This window comes from Drosophila persimilis, unplaced genomic scaffold, assembly GCF_003286085.1.
Source record: "Drosophila persimilis strain 14011-0111.01,24,50 unplaced genomic scaffold, DperRS2 tig00000431-arrow-pilon, whole genome shotgun sequence".
Classification (NCBI taxonomy): domain Eukaryota; kingdom Metazoa; phylum Arthropoda; class Insecta; order Diptera; family Drosophilidae; genus Drosophila; species Drosophila persimilis.
In genome coordinates, this window is record NW_020825312.1 from 251,518 (window position 1) to 271,999 (window position 20,482).

At 46.2% G+C, this 20,482-nt stretch overlaps 1 long non-coding RNA gene across 6 annotated transcripts in view; it reads left to right on the forward strand.

Annotated features, from left to right (window-relative positions):
* The window catches only part of LOC113566025, a 66,378-nt gene extending 45,896 nt beyond the window's left edge, over positions 1 to 20,482 (forward strand). For all 6 annotated transcript variants that reach the window (XR_003408893.1, XR_003408898.1, XR_003408897.1 and 3 more), the window contains one exon: positions 20,044 to 20,482. This is a non-coding gene — a long non-coding RNA (uncharacterized LOC113566025). The remainder of the gene's footprint in view (positions 1 to 20,043) is intronic.

Below are 20,482 nucleotides of genomic sequence, written 5' to 3' on the forward strand. Positions count from 1 at the left end.
TTTGTTTATATTATTAATTTTTTTTTTTATTATTTCTTTAAATTTATTTATTTTTACTATTGTCAGACTTTAGGCTCTCTCTCACAGAGTAACTTAGCAGTGATAGGGTGAGAGCTCTATCCGAGTGAGAGAGATCTGCTGTAGACTGTAGCACGTTCTGATAGATCCTTGTCTCCCTCTCTCTCTCTCTCTCTCTCTCGCAGAGATCTTTTCCCATGCCTTCTCTGTGGTTCACCGAACCCTGCGCCCAAAAGCTCAATTAGTTTTTTTTTTTTTCCGATTTCCGATTATTCTCGGCTTGAAACTAGAACCGGAATCCATATTCCAACAGATAAAAGATAACAGTAATTCCAGACAGATTTTAGTTGGTTAACCATTTCCGTTGGGGCCAGACTACAGCCAAAGAGAGGGCTAGAGAGAGAGGGAGAGACGGAGAGAGGATGTTGGCAATTTTGGTCCGCTCCTCCCCCTTGCGGTCGTATCTTTGTATCTGGCATTTAAGAGATGGCATCCAACTTTGATGATGGCTCACAAATAAATATCTAAGAAAAATGGTTCCAAGCAAAGAAAATTCATTTTTCCCTGCTGGAAGAAAAACTAGTTTTTCCTTTGTGTACGTGTGTACGTGTACGTGTACGTGTGTATGTTTTTCTCTCTCTCTCTCTCTCTCTCTCTTTTGGTTTCGGAAAAAGTTTTCTCTGCAACAGCGGCAGCGGCAGCGGCAGCGGCTCGTGGTTATCCGGCAGCAGCACAAAACTCGTCGTATCATGGCAGAGCCTCTCCTTCTGTCTCCTGCCTCCCCGTCCCCCCGTCCACCGTCCCCCGTCACATCCCAAAAAGTTTTCCATCATAATCTACTTAACTTTTGCTGCAATCAATTGCAGACTTTTTGTAGCAGCGTTGTGCCGCCTCATTGCATCTTACACACACACAAACACACACACACACACACACACACACACCGAGAGGCAGAGAGAGACAGCCCCCTCACCTTCTGTGTGCGGCCCCCCACCCTCCCCCGGCACTGTGCTGAGGCTTTCTTTGTGTAGATACAAAACGTACTGAGAGATACTTGCCGGACTGCCTGCCTGCCTGCCTGCATTTGCTGGTGTTTCTTTTTTGCATTGCACGACGGACCGTTAATAGAAAAGTTGTCAATGTTTTTCCTACTCGACAGAGAGAGAGAGCGAGCAGGGGAAACGGGGCACTGAGGGGGGGAGAAGTGTCAGCCATTCTTATCTTATCACCCACCATAAAGGGGAGAGGGGAGAGGGGGAGGGGGGATGTGCTGCTGTCGTTTTGCATTGAGACTGGAGAAGGGAGGGGGTGGCAGGGGAGGGTGGGATGCATCTGTTCTGCGTTGCGCTGCGTTTCGTTTTGTCCGGTTGCAGGTACTTAGATTTAGATACAGATACAGCTACAGCTACAGCTTCTTCAACAAGCAAAAAGCTATCTAAATAGGGGTAAAGGGGGGGCAGTGCCAGAGAGATGTATAGACACAACCCACAGCCCACAGACAGCAGGCAGCAAACATGTATGCCGTACAGATACAATATCTTATAGATGCATTCAAGCGTAATTGTTGTTACCTATCCACGCGAACGCGACTCTCTCGCTCTGCATCTTTTGTTGCATTCTCCCACTCTCTCTCTATCTCTCTCTCTCTCTGTCCGTATCTCGAGTGCTTCGAAGATTGATTACTATCTTGAATAGAGTTGTTCCCAAAGTATTCCATAATCCAATAATTAGGGGGGATCATTCGCTGGCCCAAAAGATACGCCCCGTGTATCTGTAAGATGTGCAAAACGTTCTTCTCTCCGTTGGCCTGCTTAGTCATGTTCTCTTTTGGGCTGTGGGGAGATTCTGTGGCTCTTGGGTCAAGCCCCATATTGAACCTACAGTTTCTCCGCCTCCCCTTGCCCCGTATTTGTATCTATGGGTTGTGTGTGAGTGTGTGTGCGAGTGTATCTCGTCTTTCAAAATTGGCACATGTGTCTGCCCCCCTGGGCTTCTCTCTCTCTCTCCCTCTCTCTCTCTTTCTCGTTCACCATTTGCGATTTAGTTTCGAGCTTAAGGCTTTTGTGCTCTGCTGACTTCTGGCTAATTGTTTGCTGCTGTTGACTGTATTTGTATCTGTATCTGTGTGTGTGTGTGTGTATCTGTCCGAGAGCTGGTAGTATCTGTATCTGCGAGAGCATCGAGTATCTATTGCAATTGCATTGTTGTCTCGTTTGTACACATAATTGTAATTGATAGTTTGACTTTTACACAGAGAGAGTAGGTGGAGGAGAGAGAGGGAGAGGGAGAGCGAGAGGGCGAGTGAAATGTGAATTATTTAAGGGATTTCGTTGCTGTTGTTGTTGCTTTATCGCTGTATCCGTGACAAGGTAATTGGATAGCAAATCCGAAAATGGAGCAACTCTTAGAAAAAGACCTTCAGCTTGACAGCGAGCGAGAGAGAGGGAGGGAGAGCGAGAGAGAGAGAGAGAGAGAGAGGGACAGAGACAGAGACAGAGATTCGACCGAAAAATACTCGGGCTTTGAACTATGATATTTTCCTTCATTGCCGCATTGAACTTTTCACAGTTTTGTGGCGAAAACCAGTTGGGGTATTTTCTCCCCCCTCCCCGTGTATCTATAAGTATTACTCATACGGCCAGTGGAACCTGGGGGCCAGCTTTCTCATCCTTTTTCCTTACGATTTGTGCATTTCAAATGGTGGACGATTCGCGGTAGGCAGAATTTTTGAATCGTTTACACGACATGTATGTTGCTCTCCTTTGAGTCTCGAGTCGAGCATTACCCAAGTATTTGCAAATCTATCCGCTTGAGATATGGACCAGACAGCATCCGTGAGTACCAGCGGGTGCTGATAATTTGGGCTTTTAATCCCCACGAATCCCCAGAACCAATCTTGATGGGGAGTACGTCCACCCCCCGTCCGCCCCGCGCAACAGTCCCTCATTCTATTGCGAACTCAATCGAAGAATGCTCTCCGCCTCTATCACCGTCTTCCGTGCTCTTTCTTCCCACATGTGCACAGCCTCTGTCCATGTGTCCATGTGTCCATGTGTCCATGTGTGCGTGCGTGCGTGTGCGTTCCGTTGGTTCTTCTTCGTTTGCTCTTCTTGCCGTTTCTTTCGTTTTTCTTGTGTTTTTTTTTTGCGTATATCAAGCGTTCATTGCCCGCGTTTTGCTGTGTCTGCTCTTTTCTTTCCCGCGTGCTTTTGCTTTTGTTGTTGTTGCTGCTGCTGCTTCTGTGTGTGTGTCTGTTTTTGCCGCTGCATTTTGATTTAATTTTTGTTCATTTTATTTATTTTTAACATACACAATTTGTTAATCTGTCGTTTTTTTTCCTCGTTGTTTGGAATAATTTTGCATTTTGTGGGTGAGAGAGAGGAGGAGAGGGAGAGAGGAAGGGGTTAACGATTGCCCTGTGAACTCTTGGTGGAGCGATGCGCTCACTTCAAGGTCACTGGGGTTTGACCCTCCTATTGCATAATGAAAGAGCTATTTATTGAGTGTTCTTCTGGCTAGCAGCCTATCGATTGCCAGTTGATTATTTATCGATGAATGCAGAGCACATTCCGGGGATCTTCCACTTCCTTTCTTTGGTTCGAATAAATCACAGACTTTCCTTTCCTTATTGCCGTTTTTTTTTTTGTTCTGGGCTGGACAGTGTAATTATCGTGCACTATTACTACATATTTATCGCCAGCCCCCCAACCCCCCACCCCCTGCCTCCTTTGCCCCCTGCAACCGAGTGCTGATTAATCTCTGTTTAGCGATTGCTTATCAACTTATGGTCTTAGTCGTAGTCTGCCAATTCTTTGACTCATTTAATCAGTTTATAAATGCTATACATTGTATATATGTGTGTGTGTGTGTGTGTGTGTGTATTTATAGAGCCCCTTTGCCTTTGCGCGACGGAGCGGCGGTGGGCGGGGGGAGGGCTGAGTTTTCTTGTACTCTTTCTGGTGCGCTTCCTCGGCCGCTTTGTCTTTTCCGATGCATTTCATTTGCAGCTTTAATTTAACTTTAGCGAAAAGTAACCACAAAAGAGACCCCAAGTAGGAGAGAGAAGCATGTGTGTGCTCAAGAGAGAGACAGAGACAGAGAGAGATAAAAGCTGTTTTTTTTTTTGCATTCTATTTTTATTGCGTTTTGCTTTTGCTGCTTGCTGCTTGCTTTTTGCATTTTTACTTTGGCCTGTAAACTATTTCGGTTTACTATTTACTTTATGGTGCTGTCCTGCTCGCACGCTGTCCCAGCCGGCGTCTGCTGTACAGGAATAGTGCTGCGGAGAGTGGTGAGGGGTGCGGGGTAGGAGGAGTGTGCTTAGTGCGTTGATTTCCCGACCTATCCGGCGACAATATTTGTTGTGCACTCGACGCAAAAGCCCCCAGGCAGGAGAGGCAGAAGTGCAGCAGAGAACAGGGGCCGTCCGGTATTCCTGGCATTCACAGCGAGAGACAGAGAGAGAGAGAGGCAGAGAGAGAGAGAGAGTAACAGGGCCCCGGGCAGGGAGAGGAACAACTGTAGACAGAAGCCTAGGCATTTGTGTACGTACAGTGGGACTGTGCATGGGAAATACTTGACAAAAAAAATATAAAAACTATAATAAAGCATAAAAATTAATGTTTTTTGAATCTGAAATGAAACATAAATTTGGAACCGTTATCGGTGTATCGGTGGCATTCCCACACTTGATAGTTTATGTGCTCCACTGTGTCGCATGTCTAGGTCTCTCCTCCTGCCCCGCCGCTTGTGCATGTGCACCATTGTTGGGTTGCATGCCACTCGGCAAGCGGCATAAAAGTTCCTAGACCACTCGAAAAAGAACACAAAATTTATATGCGCCGTCGCGCATGCAGCACAGCAGCACCAGTCGCAGCGCTGCTTCAGCTGCAGTCTGCAGTGCAGTCTGCCGTCTGCCGTCTGCTGCTGCAGTCTGCGTCGCTGCCAGCGTCGAATGTTGACACGTACGAGCAAGTCGCGCCTTGTATGGCTTTCAATGGCAAGCAGATTATTAATATTGCAAATGTGTGCGAAGAGTGGAGATAGCAGGAACGGAACGGGATGGAACGGGAATGAGAGTGTGTGAATGAGAGCGGGAGAGTGGGAGATGGAACGAGTGTGTGCGATGCTCTGTGTGTGTGTGAGCATCTCAGCCTATAAATATGTTTTGGCATTAGGACTAGCTAGAGTTTTATCAACTTCGGAAAGGGATAGCCCAAGGGTAGATTATGCTGTGGCGATATTTTCTCGAGTTACAGGGTAATCTCTTCTTGGATTTTGTATTTACTGTATACGTTTTTTCTTTAACTACTTGAAATAATTGCAAGTGCAGACAGGGGGAGAGAGAGAGAGAGGCAACATCATTATCATTATAAAAACTTCATTATCGACTTGGCACAGAACGCACATTCATTGCACATAGCGGCGGCCTACGTTGCTCCTCGCTTTGTCTGTTGACTTCCACTCGCTGCCGTTTGTCTCTGTCTCTGTCTGTGTTTGTGTGTGTATATATTTGCGTCTGTCTGCGCTTCAGAATTGTATAGCAATTGAATATTTGCAAGAGATTTCCGTTCATTAAACCCGACGGCGAAAAGCAGCCAACCGACAGCGGCATCGGCAGCAGCAGCAGCAGCTGAAGAGAGGAGATTGGGCGAGCGAGAGAGAGAGAGAGAGCGGAAGAACCGTAGGCGGCCATAGCCTCAGCTGCTGCTGTGGGCTTTTTTTTTGTATTTAGTTCATTCTCCCTTTGGAGCACAGGAGAAGTGGAAAAAGAAGAAGCAGAGGCAGAGGCAAAGGCAGAGGAACCGAGAGAAGAGCTTTTGCTATAATTAAATTCCTTTTTAAAGTTTCGCGCGGCGGTTTTTCATGCATACATTCAGAGGGTGTGAAGGGGCTAAAGTGCAAGGCAAAGTTTTTGCTCTACGAGAGAGACAGAGGGAGAGAGAGTGCGGGTTGGTGGAAGATCCCTCTCTCTCTGTCGCTACTAGTTGGTAATAGGAGATTAGCCCAGGAGCGGCCCGCATGGCCCTTTCAATGTTTGATTGAAAGTTCATTATATCATATTTCCACCCAAAAATGTGCCCCCATCAAAGTTTGTGGTGCCTCCCGCCACACAGTCCACTCCACTGCACTGCACTTCACTCCGTTCGGAGAACACAGTCTACTCGAAAAGTTTGGCACAACCACAGCTTAAAGTTCATCTTGAAATTTTTGGGATTTTCTGTGGCAACCCCCCCGCTCTCTCTCTCTCTCTGTCTCGCCCACATCTCTAATTGCTGGATGTTCTCTGGTTTCTCAGTCTCCCACCCCCGCCCCCCCCCCTGCATTTGAAGGACTTTCTGTAGGAAACTTAAAAACTTCCGAAAAGTAGCTGGAAATGAATGACCGACTGATGGACTGATTGAATGATATCTGACTAAACGATAGACTGACTGAAAAGCCGGACTAGCCCCCCCAACCCCAGCCCGCCCCCCGCCCTTGCTGAGGCGGATATATTTTCCTGCCGGGTCCGAAAGGTAGTGGAAATTGCAACTAAACTTGAACCAGGAAAACATGTTTTCAGCTTCCATTCCACCACACGATCTGGTGCTCACTCCCCACCTGCCCCCCCCCTGCTCTACTGTGGCAATGAAAAATGGAAAGACTGAAAGAAAAACCCGCAGGTTCCACAACTTTGACTCCGAAAAAAAAACAACAAAAAAAAAAAACTCCTCTGATGGCAAACAGGCATGCCAAGTTTTTCCTGGTCCTAGCCCCAAGCACAAACCCCAGCCCCACCGCACTCCCCCCTCTTCCTTCCCTCTTCCTCTTTATTCATAGAACATGTTTGGCCATTTTTCTGCTGGCTCTCTCTCTCTCTCTGTCTCCGTCTCTTGTTTCCATTTTTCTATGCATTTTATGTTGCTTTGGCTTCGTTTTTTCCTACTTTTTGTCGATGCACAACAGCAACTAGGAGCTGCACAGGCAGGGGAGGTGAGGGGGAGGGTAGGGGCTGGGCGGAGCTGCGGCAGGTATGTTGGCCCCCGGTTTGGCCGGGGCGGGGGGGGGGGCTACTGTGGTCTGGTTTGCTTTGCTTTCTTCTCTCCCTCTCCCTCTCTCTCTCCTTTTTTTGGCATGGCTTTTCATGTTGTTGTTGCTTTTACTAAATATGCACTAAATGCTATTTATTTCCAATGTGTGAGAGACCGTGTGTGTGTGTGTGTGTGTGTGTGTGTGTGTGTGTGTGTGTGTGTGTGTGTGCATGAGATTCCTGGGATGCTTCCACTCTAAGTATCTCTCGCTAGAGATGGAGCTTCTCTACCCAGAAACGAATGCAATGAATACTCTTGAATGCGATTTGGGTTTGAATCTGCAATACCCTGGCATAATCTTAGGGGAAAATCGAACCAATATCACATTTCATAGATACTTATCGGTATTTCCATGCAAATTTCTCTTGGAATCGTTGGAAAAAAGGTGCAAGGCCTCTCCCATGCAGGGTATCCAGGGTATTGGAAGCCATTGAGGGAACTCCAACCACAGCCAGAGATGTTTTATCTGCAACTCTGCTACCCCCCCACACCCCCCTCCCTTGCTACCTCCTCTTCTCTTACTTTTTTTTTTGGCAATTTTTGCAGGCAGCTCTCTGGAGAGACAGACAGCGGGCGGCAGGGGGAGGCAGCATTTTTGCTCTGTCAATTATTTCAAAAAGTGATTTTTTGCTCTACAAAAATATTGCATAACTGCTACTAGCCCCCTTCCTTCCCCCTTGGCCTAAAAGCAAAAACTTTTTCTGGCATTTGTTTAAATTTGTGTTTGGCTCTTCCCGAAGGGAATGGAAACGCTCCACGATCCACGCTCCACTCTCCAGTGAAGTGGATTTTCCGAGTGGGGTTTTCTCGTTTGGCTTTGGGGAGGCCCTGCGACTGGGCTTGGGCCCCCAAATTAAGTTCACGTTTTGCGGATTATCTGTGAAAAGAGGCCGTCGTCGAATTCTATTTGCTTAACCGAGAAAAAGCAGAAACAGAAACAGAAACTGAACCATCAATCACGAAGCACAAAACAACACAAGGTGTATCTTTTGTCCAGACTCTGGAGGAGGCACTCCCCCCCACCCCGCACCCCCTTCTGGGGAGAGAACTTTGAACAAAAGCATTTTTCAAGCATTTCCTTAAGCGTTTCGCTCAAGTTTCATTAAGCAAAGTAAACTTTTAGCAGAGCACACAAAAATATATACACGAGGTGGGCGAAAAAGGTAGCAAAAGAGTAACAAAAGGCTTGGAGGGGAAAGGGGGGGGGGCGGCAACAGGGGGGAACCGCAGCAGCAGGCTTTTCATTGCCCCAGAGAGAGCGAGAAAGGGGGCCGGGTGGCGCCTCGGAGAGTGCCTAAAAGTGCGCTTTATTAAAATCAAATTTCTTATTTATGCCCTGCGTTTTAATTAAATTTTTTACAAATTTATTTATCCCCCCGAAACACCCCCGCGAACCCCCTCCCCAAAGGGTCGTTGGATTTTTTGGTTTCCTCATTTCTTTCCTCGCTTTCTGTTGCCACTTTAATTGAAATTCCTAATTCCTCTTCTTCCTCTTTCTCCGCTCTTTCCTTTCCTTTTTTTCGTATTTATTTTTAGTTGCGTTTTTTGGTCCTTTGCCTTTTTTTAAGCCATAATTATATTTCTGGGCAGCACAAATCCAATAAGCATTATGACTTGCCCCAAGACATCGTTTGTCGTTTTGCCCCCAAGCCGCACACAAACACACATCCTGCCCCGTGCCCCGTGCCCCACCCTGCCGCATGCCCCACCCTGCCGCATCCCCCATTTAATGTACTACTGTAATATATATATTTTTTCCGTCTCCAAAAATAGCACTGCCGCCAGAAAGAGAAACTTTTTTGGGGTCTCCCTTAAATTTTATGGCCTCGACGACTGTCGCGCCAAATATCCTTTACTCCTGGCTCCTGGCTCTCTCTCTCGAGAGAGGCTCTTTCTCTCCAATCTTTGTCGCTTTATTGAATTAAAAATTCAAAATTTGCCTTTGCATCCTCGACAGCAGGCAGCCAGCAGCCACCAGGCAGCAGCAGGCTTCACCCGTGGCACCCCCGCATCATTAAATTAATAAATTAAAATGGAAAGCACTTTGTTTCAGACTCCCAGAGAGTGCCAGAGAGAGAGCGGCAAGTCTTGGGGCCAACAAAAGCGATGAAATTATTAATTTATGTCATTTACTTTTGGTTCGAAATATTTTTAAATTAGCTCCGCTCTCGCGTTCGATGAGAATGAACGAACCAGATTTCCAAAGGCTCTATAATTGGAATAGAGTGGTGTCCCTGTCGTCCTCATTATGGCTTAGAGCTTTGAGCCGGATGGCAGACGTCGTCTCTCCTGTTCTCCTGTTCTGCTTTTCTGCTGTGTTCTGGGCTCTATGCTCTGTGCGTGTACAGTGGAAGAAAAGTCGAACTCTCAACTCGGAAAAATACTCAGCGACTGAAATGATTAATCGATTATTATCGTTATCGATTTGTAAGCGATAATAAATGGAAATGTATTTTAACTATGAACTACACAAACAGTTCAATTATCGTGGGATATCGATAACATTTCGATATTTAATCGATAGTAAATGGAAATTTATTTCTTCTCTGAAATGCCCAAACAGATCAACTATCGTTGGCTATCGATAACGCTTTGGTCTATAATCGATAGCAAATGGAAATGTATTTCTTCTTTGAACTTATCGTTGGCTCTCGATAACACTACGATTTATAGTTGGGGTTTAATCTGTCATATCTAATGGATCGCTCTTACGTAAATTATGGCCAATATCCGAAACAAGTATTTAACTGAATCGATTATTATCGCTGGCTATCGATAACACCTGGATTTATAATTGGGTCTTAATTTGTCATATCTAATGGATCGCTTTGAAGTATATTATGGGTCATATCAGAAACAATTAAGTAACTGAATCGATTACTATCGTTGCCTATCGATAGCAACTGTACCCTTTTCGATATATAATCGGCGAAGATCCAGTCTCCTTTATCCATCGTTTCAAATGGAACCAAATGGCTTGGAAATCGAGACTTTCTTGTGCCCACTGTGCACGGGCTCAGCCCCCCTTCAGCCTCCCCTCCCCAACGCCCCCGCCGCCCCCAACCACGAGAAAACTTCCTTCGGGCAAATGTCTGCGTCTTTCCTGCTCCTTAATAGATTTTGTATTTTGATTGATTGCCTCGCTTATTCAATTGTGTTTGCAGTAGAAGCAACCCAAAAGCCCCCCCCACTCCCCCTCTGGGGCACCCACTAAACCAGTCATCGTGGCATGCCCCAACCCTTGCGGGGCTTACACAAGAGTCGCGTCTGGCCGGGCTTATGAAGCGTGTGATTGCTTTACTTACAGCTCTGCCGAGAAGTTGGTCTGCTCCGACAGGATTTAACTGCATTATTAGTTGAATCTGTAGCATAAATTTCAATATCGATGTTGGTGGGCGAACCCATGCCGCATGCCACATGCCTCATGCCCCATGCCCCATGCCTCGGGGGGGCGGCAACCTAAATGAATTTTAATGCCCTTTAAAGCGACTTTCATATGCCGTGGCTGGGGAGGAGGGGGGCGGGGGCTTCAGGTGTTCTGCCTGTTGTCGGAAACCCTACTAGTGACAGATACTTTCTACGTGTGCGCGCGTGTGTGTGTGTGTGTGTGTATCTGGCAGATACTTTTCAGAGTGCACTGTTGCATAAAAGCCGAGAATGGAAAAGCTCTCGTTCAACGTGGCCCCACCGCAACTATGTAAGCTAATGCCACCCGAAAAACTACAAAATATGACCGCACGATGGGCGGAGGGGGGCCACAGTGGGGCCAGTGGGGTCAAAGGGTACCCACAAATACTTTTGATGCTGCAACACAGGCAGTGGGGCAACGAGATTCCTGCTGCAGCAAAATGGGAACACGAAACAGGAGCATATCCCCCCTGCCCCCCCTGCCCCACCCCCTGGCCCTCCCCCCTCCTGCTCTTCCAATTAGTTGCATAGATAACGGGACATCCGTACGGATCGTATCGGATGGGATCGGTTCGTTTCGGTCAGTTACAAGTGCAATTAGCTAATTAATGACTAGACCCAACCTCCACCCCCTCCCCCTCCCCCCTCTGACAGCAGAGTCCTGGGCCCACGAATCGGAGAGCCCGAGCCCATCCACGGATTGACAATCGTTGACGGGGGGGTAGGGGCGGAGCACCACGCTGATTTCGGGGAGGGTGAACGGAGGTGTGGATCCTGTAGGACATCCCCTTGATTGAGGGAGTCCTCTGCTGCCTGCCATAATGAATCTTCCCTGCCCATTATACCGTATCGTATCCAATGGGAGACTTGAATTGCATCAGACTCTAAGCCCCTGTACCCCCATCCATATCCATTTACACGTTTCCACCCCACCCCACCCCTAGACATTTCCCTTAAGAAATGCTCATCCCCCCGCAGCCCACCCCCCTTGCCACAGCGCCGTCTGTGCCCCTGCGCCGTCTCTGCCCCTGCGCCGTCTCTGCCCCTGCCTCTCGTGCGGTCAATCACATGACGTTGTCGCCCCCCATCCCCCCACCACCACTGGCTGGCCCCACATGCTCCCCCATGTAAAATAATCTGCTCTGTTCTGTTCCGTTCTGTGTTGTCGTTTGTTGTCGCCTCAGAGGCACTAAGTATCTGCCAGATACATTTTGCTTGGCTACAGATTTACGCCTTGGAGCCAGCCCCCTCCCCCCCCCCCCCCCCCCCCCCCATTCGTACACTAATTACAAATTGCAGCATGTAGCAGCAGTGGCAGTGGCAGCGGCGGCAGCAGTTGCTGCCTCATCCGTATCTTCCTCTCTGTTGTGCCTCCTTTCTCCCCACCTTTGGTGCAACGAATTCTCGCGTCTCATAAATTAAGTAGGCCACCCATAGACACCCATGGCACCCGTGCAGACGCCGCCCGACTCCACCTTGCCACAGCACAGCGGGCGGGGGTCCAAGACGGAGGCGCATCTTTATTAACGCCGACGTCAACGGGGCGAAACATTACAAATGTTGCTACCAAGTACAGGCACAGACACAGACACAGATACAGACACAGATACAGATACAGATAGAAATGCAGCATAGATACTCCTGTATCTGTAGCTGTATCTGTAGCTGTGGCAGATACTACACCTGTCTTGAGACATCGTCATCGTCTGCTTGAAGAAATCTTATTAACAGCAAAAAGAGGAGGAAAGAGGAGGAGGAGAGCGGGGAGGAGAGGCCCAAAGCTGCTGCTGCTGCTGCTGCAGTAGCGGAAAGGCACCGTTGCAAGTCGCATAAATTACACAGCCAGATCATACCCCGCCCCCTGGTGGTGGCACCACCACCACCACCCCCTTTTCGCACTCCGCAGGGGGCATTCGCCTTTTTAGCACCAAAAGCATAACGATGATTATGCCAAAGCATGAAATGCGATTTGCCGTGTGGCATCATCATTATCATCTTCGTGAGGGGGCCCATGGAGCTCGAGGCTCGAGGCATGCGGCATGAGGCATGAGGCATGCGGCATCTAGCATCAAAGGCGGCTCTTAATTTCTTAAACAAGATTTCTTCTCGAAGGCACACAAAAAACGCAACAAGAAACGAAGAAAACGAAGAAACAAAGAAATGAAGAAAATAAGAAAACAGTTGGGCAAATATCTGTATAAATAGGTGAAGTATAATGCAAAAAGAATTGATGGATGGATGGATGGGTGGAAAAGAACTGGGGGGAAAACAAAAACCATTTGCGAACAAAATAAGATAGAATTTTAATGGCATGGATGGGATGGATGGGATGGATGGCACGGATAATGATGAGGCGGAGAAGACACTTTTCAAGAAATCAATTTGTAGAAAAGGCTGCCCATAATACGAGTAATACGCCAGATGAAAGATGCACGGATTGTTGGAAATAAAGGAAAACCAAACAAGAGATTCTTTCGAGGAAGTAAATCTGAAGGAATCAAAGGGCTAACCCAACCTTGTATTATTTTACCATGAACCAAGACCATCTTTATAAGGTGGAAGATTTATGGAAGTTTCACCCATAGACGCAGAAATAACCCAATACTGCTTTCGTGTTCGTTCGAACTGGAAAACATTGAAGCTCCTTGGCCCATTTTTTGGGCAATTGGGCAGACATTAGCCCTCTATCTACGATCTGATCCTGATCTGATTCTTTCTGAACGTTAAGAGATCATCCTCCTCCTCTCTCAGTACGCTCCCAACTCTCGAAACTCTCTCTCTCTCAGACAAGAACAGCAATACTCGTGGAATGGGCAAATGACAAGAGTAACGGACAGCAGACTCTAACGGTGGCTGAAGCAGGAACAGGCCAGAGAAAAAGAGGCCCAAGAAGGTCATCCACTGAGAATAATGTCGTGGTAGATTTAGGCAAAGAAACCAAATTACACTGAGAACAATTTCATATACACTAAAAAATAAAAATTCCATAAAAAGAGATAAAAATCTCTTATAAAAGAGTCGAATAGAGCGAATCTTTAAGGAATTCGCAAGATAGAAGTTCGACTGTAATTATTTTTATTTACATATATATATTTTTTTTTGCTTTTATTTCTTTAAACAAAAATTTTTTAAACCATATTTTCGAAAACAAAATAGAGTTTTTCTTTAAATTTAACTCCACACCATTTTTTTTTTTTATCGACATCTAGTTTTATTATTTTGTATAAAATTATAAATTTTATTTATTTATTATTTTTCTTTGTCATTATTTTATTTATTTTTTTTTTATTTTTTTTTTATTTTTTTTTTATTGATTTTTATCTATTTATTTATTATGTTTTTTATTTATTATTTCTCCACACTATTTTACATTTATTCAACATTGAGTTTTATTATTTTATTTTATTAAACTAAAAATCGTCAAAAAAACCTTTTTTTTTTTAGTTGTATTTGTTTATTTTTAATCACAAAAATAATTATTATGCATAATTTTTATCAGCAAAGATTATGAGTAAAAATTAAAATTAAATTTGTATTGTGGATTTTTTTTTGGAAATAAGTGAAATTTTATTACATATTTCGTGTGCAACAAAAATTTCGCAGACCCCCTATAAAAGTGGAATTATAAACATGAATTCAGATGAAACAGTGGACTCACATTAAACTCATTATAAAGCCCCTAAATAATGGGCTGTGGGTGAGGGTGGGGGTGGGAAAGTTGGAGGGGGTGGAGTGCAAACTTTCTGCTGACACTATGAGCACACACACACACACACAGGCAGACAGAGGGAGACGGGAATAGAGAAAAGCGGGGGAATTTTAGTGTCGAAAAAAGGCGAGAGGGAGAGAGGGAGGGAGAGGGAAAACGACTGCCAGAGAATGGCAGAGAATGTAAAATGCACAATAAAGTAGAAGGATTAAGGATTCAGGATTATGCCAGAAGCAACACACACAGAGACAGACACACACACACAGAGACAGACAGACACACCGACACGGAAAACAGATAGAAAGAAGGTAAAGGGTTGGGGGGGCTCGGGGGTTCGGGGCTGGGGAGTGAATGAGACAATGCAACAAACAATGACACAAGAGTGACAAAAAAACAAAACAAAAAAATGTTGGCTCAGGTTTTTTTGTTGTTTTTTTTTTTTCTGTGGCAGCCAGCAGCATCCTTTATCATTGCATGCCCCACGAGATGATGACATGTGTTTTGTCAAAGAGAAGGACAAAACGATGATGTGACACGGCCAGAAACACACACACACACACACACAGACCGTGTACTATTTGGATAGTTGGCTGTGGGGTGGAGGCAGGGGTGGGGTGGGGAGGGGAGGGGCTGCCAGGAGAAGTGACATTTAATTAGAGTGTCCCAAAACTGATGACTGGGTCAGAAAACATAATCAAAAGCAGCACTAGCACAGATAGAGATACACAGATACTACACAGATACACAGATACACATCTGGTAAAGGAGAGATCATTTTCATTTCCATTTCCATATCCGTTTCCATTTCCGAGCTTATCAAATCAAAATGGCCTTTTTCTGACAGCCATTTTCCATTTCTGTGTATAATTTACTCTGGCCATTATTTATTTATTAATCCCATAGTTTAGTTTTAGTTATTAAATGGAATACCATCTCGTATCCCCCCCCCTCCCCCTCCCACACACACACGCACGCACACACGTATGCAAATCCACTCCATAAGCCAAAGTAATTGGAAATTAAATTGGGGGATTTCCCTGCAACTATTTCCCAGGCCCTTAAGGGGTTCTTCCCCAACAATTTCGTGTGCGTGTGTGTGTGTGTGTGTGACACAATCAAACGGAAATCAAGACGAAGTTTTCCCCGACACACACGCACCTATAGCGCCCCCTCTCCGCCGCCCCCCCGTCCCGGGGAGGCCCCAATAATTGCTTTATCATGGAAGACAGGAATATCATTTTACCATTCAATAGAGGGGCGGGGGCAGCGGGGGGAGCGGGAGAAAAGATGCTATAACGAGAACTACAATACAAGAGGAAATATTGGGTATTTGTTGTTGGGTCTCTCTGCCGCATGCCGCATGCCCCGCACGGGCATTGTTGTGGCATCGAGTCGTTTTAATGGGCCATCATATTAAGGGATTCCACTGGCCAATTCTCATCTGCTGCTGGAGCTTTTGTTTGTGTATCGATTGTTGTGCCCCCGACCCCGCCCCCGCCCCCGCCCCGTCCCCGCCTGGCTATTGGCTATTGGCCATTTGCCATGCGCTGACATGTGCGTTTAATTGCGTTTCACTTATTTGACACAAATTAATGTGGCACTCCAGGCGCGCCTCCTTGGCCTGCCCGCAAAAGTGTGCTACGATTTCGGGCTGCGTCTCGCCGTTGGCAAGTGAGTAAAAAGGGCACGGGCCGGGGCCAGCGCATCATAAATCAAAAATATGATGACCCAAGGAGCTGGAGAAGGCCCGGAAATGCCTTCAAGTGCAGTCAAGGGACTGGCCCGGGAAGCCGGAACCCGGAGGCCGGCCACGGCTAACCCTTGACCGAAAGTTTCGCCGTGCGAGTGTTTTATGTTATTAATATTAATATTTGTGGCCAGAACCCATAGAGGGCTACGTGTACGTGTGTGTGTACACATAATTATGCAATTTAATGAGTTTTCTCTCTCTCTCTCTCTGTCGCTCCCTTTGCTGTCACAGGATATCCCTCTGGACAGCAGCTGGCTTCTGGCTTCTGGCTGCTGGCTGCTGCACATGTGCATAATTTATTTTGAAAAATTAGCCCTGTTTTTAAAGTAATTTCTGATATGGGGATACGTGGATCCCTGACGGAGCCAGGGGCCAGGTGGAAGGAGCCAGGTGGAAGGAGCCAGGTGGAAGGAGCCAGAAACACTGTTACGAAAATGTTTGCTGACGACAATGAACAGGGCAGGGGGAGGGGCAGGAGGGGCAGGGGAGGCTGGGCTGGGCTGGGCTGGGCTGGAGGAGAACAATGATGATGATGATGATGAAGGTGCGGGTGCGGGTGCGGTTGACTTTGCCACAACTTGACACACGAGTGGCAAGAAGAGAGTGGAGGAGTGGAGGATTGGAGCCTCCTGTCTCCTGTCTTCTGTCTCCTGTCTCCAGTCTCCTGCTGTTGATGTTGATGTTTGCTCTTGAAGGTGGAGGCGGAGGACCATAAATGGAAGGAAAACTCATCCCGAGGAAATTGACGTACCATAAAGAAGACAGCGCCCCCTGACTGTGTTTTTCTTTCAACGCATGACAGAATTTTTAAGGCCAGAAAAGGTGTCCCCGACTCTGCCCCATGTATCCGTCTCTGTGTGTGTGTGTGTGTCACGTACAGCATTTAGCATTTATTGTCTCTTGGAGAAAAAGAAATTCAATTGAAAAAGTTGTCCCCAAAAGGTGTGCCGCCACACAGAGGGGTGGGGGAGGGGGTGGGCTCCACTCGTAGACAAAAGCCGGGCAACGGCTTCTGGAGATTCGAGAAGTACTGCAAAAAGTAGGCAACAGTTTTATATTTTTGATTAAAACATAACTCCTCCCCTCCCCCAGGCCACCCCTCCCCCTCTGGCACTCCACTCTGGCAAGATCGCAGGGAATATTTGATTGAAATTGGAGATGGAAATGTGTCCAAAATGGCAAAGGAATAGAAGCTTTGCCAGCTCTGGTGGAGTCACGAAAAGGGGGGGGACCAAAGAGGACTGCAAAGGGGGGAGTCGAAGATGAATAGAACATCGTCTGATGGTGAATCTTTTGTGATTTGTGGCTTTGTTTTTGTCATCGTTTTGTCGTGTGGCAGGAAATTAGAGAGACTGAGGGACGGGACTCACGCACGACATCGTCTCCGATGGCAAAACTGAAGGAAAATTAGAAAGCAAACTGGTTTAACCCCCCCCCAGATCCCCCCCTAGAGCCCGCCTAGATCCCAGACATTGGCATTTATATGTCGGAGTTAATTAAAAGAAAACTAGTTATGCCACTGCTGTGCCGCTGCTCTTTTCCTTCTCTTCGTTCGTCCATAGAAAAGTCATTAAAAAGTAAAGGAGTCGACAGACGACAGTCGACAGACGAGAGACGACAGTGCGTATGATTGATAATGAGTTGAGAGTTGAAATGAAATTCAATGAAATGAAATGATAGCTGACATCCTTTCCGACACAAAAGACACGCCGACAGAGAGACGGCAGAGGGACGGCAGGGAGACGGCAGATATTTTCCATTGTTTCCCTTTTTTTTTGTGTCTGGAAAATGCACCAAAAGAATGCAGTTTTCTTGTAACGGAAGCTCTTATTCCATTGCCCTCTCGGACACTTATTCTCCGAGTCTCGGCGCCTCCGCCTTCATTGTGGCACCGAAGAAGCTGTCATTGTTGTGCCTCTCCTCCTGCCTTGCGGCATGTGATTGTGTGCAACCTTTTGCGGGTTATCGCAGCGGGTGTCACCGACAGGGCAGGGCAGGACAGGGAAGGACAGGGCAGGACTCCCGGCTTTCACTAGCTTCCCATTGTCCCGTACCTGTAGAGCAATTTACATATTGCCAGCGAGGACACCGAGAGGTGGCATTTGTAATTTCTAATTTCTGCTATCTCCGATGCGGGCATATGGCCAGTTGATTGACCCCTGACCCGCCCGCCTCGAACGGATATCGGATGGAAATCAAAGATCTTAATCGGCATTAAAAATGTACATTTCTTGGGCCTTTCAAGGGTCTTCTTTTGGCCCCCCGAAGGCTGCCTTGGCATGCGTTGGTGAATCTCGAGCAAAGTCCTTGATATAGTGTCCCTTTTTGGGTCCAGCGAAAACTTGCCGGAAAACTTACACCGCAAAACTATGAAAATATTCCCTTTTATGGCCTCGTCTACCAGCAGCAATTTGCATTTATAAATATCATAGTCTGTCCGGCGAGGGAGAGGGAGTTCCAAGTGCCTTAATCACCTTTTACCGGCAGCAGGACTCGGCTTTCTGGACAAAACTTCTGGTGGGGAAATTCAAATTGGTCCGAACAATGTCGGGACGCTTTTTTGTGGCTCTGCGGTGCTCTGTGGTGCTCTGTGGCTAGTGTCCTGCCAAATGTTAAGTGCAGCAGATCTACCCAAAATTATGCGCATTTTGTTTAGCTCCAGACTCGGCGACTCGGCCACGAATATTTCAACTGCTCTCCATCTCGCCATCTTTTTGCGCCCCAGTTGGGCCCTCGAGACACCGTTACATGGGGAATTAGTGTGCATAATTTCTTAAAAAAAAAGAAATAAATAAAATAAACTCCACAGCAACAGCGACGGGGAGGGAGAGAGAGAGAGAGAGGGAGAGGGAGAGGGAAAGCTTTTGGCAGTCATTGCGTTGGTCTGGTCTCTGCGCAAATATTTTTGGTGTCCCCCGGGAATGATTTTTTTCTGCCGTATGTACATACATACATTCGTACATACATCAAGTTATGCTGGGAATTTGTACGCTCGAAAGGGGGGGTGGGGGGGAATGGAGAGGGAAACACGGAGGCAGTAAGATGTTTGTGTGCTCTCTATGGGTGTCTGTGTGTGTGTGCTGTACCAAATTGCACATGAAGTGATTTCAAGCGTAAGAAATGCCTCACAACAGCAACAAAAACAGCGCCCAGAGTACATCAATATTACATGTATTACATATATACACATACATATATATATATATATATATATATATATCTACACATGAGTGTATACAAGTGTACGTAAGTACATCTGCGTCGCAGCATCGCGTTTGGAATATGCACAAAAACTTGGCGCAGTTTCAACAGCAAAAAAAAAAATTCTGAGAAAAAAAAAATGGAAGATGAAATGAAAGAATTTCATATCAAAATTACAAACAGGCGCAGGACAACAGGGGGGGCACGAGCAGGGAGAAATGGATGATGAACGAAACACGAAGTACTACACGCGGGGTTTTTGTCGGGGTCACCTTTTGCTTGGGGTTGCCCTTTGACTGGGTTGAGTTTTTCCTCTTTGCAGGAACTGCATCTGGTTTTGATCTCTGGCTGTTTTGCAGCTGAAATATCGCAGTTTGAGATGTGCTCTGGTCCTTGGTCTGCCCTGGTCGGGGTCACCTTTTGCTTGGGGTTGCTCTTTGACTGTGTTGAGTTTATCTCTTTGCAGGAACTGAATCTGGTTGGGATCTCTGGCAGTTTTGCTGTTGAAATTTCACATTTTGAGATGTGCTCTGGTCCTTGGTGTGCCCTGGTCGGGGTCACCTTTTGGGTTGAGATCTCCCTTTGAGAGATCTTTTCTAGTTGGGACTGGCTCTTGTCGGGCGGGGGGGTCACCTTCTGTTCAAGTATGGGTTTTGCTTCCCCCCCACCCCCCTTCTTGTTGCACAAGTGCCGGATGTGTCCGCTGCAAGGCAAAAACTTGATTAAATGTGTGCCCGAAAATAGCTTTGGCTAATTTCATGATTTATGTGTGTGTGTGGGGGGGGAGGGGAGAAGCAATCTCTTGAGTGCAAAATGAACATTTCAAAATGAATATTTACAATGATTTATCGGCGACTAATTTGGTGTTGTTTTTGTTCTATTTACAGGAACGGCATGCAGCTAAGCGACAGTATTTTTGCTCAACACTAAAATAAATATATAAACAAGATACAGAAGGGATACCCAGCACTTTTCACTACAGAGATACAGATACAAATCTTAGCCGTGATTATTTGTTGCATTTTTTTGGACACACGGAGGAAACGAGATAGCGAGCTTAAGCCAGAAACAACAACAACAAAAGAACAACAAAAACAACAACAAGAAGAAAACGTAGTACGACTAGCAAAAGACACCACCAATTTCTAATTTTCAACTAAAGATAAAGTTAAAGATACAGATACATAAAGATAATACCACAAGAAAGTAGCCAAAATCTCTATATGTTTAGTATATATATTGATCATCGTATATGAACAGTATATAGCATAAAGTTATACATATATTTACAACAACAAAGCAACAGCAGCAACAACAACCCCAAGG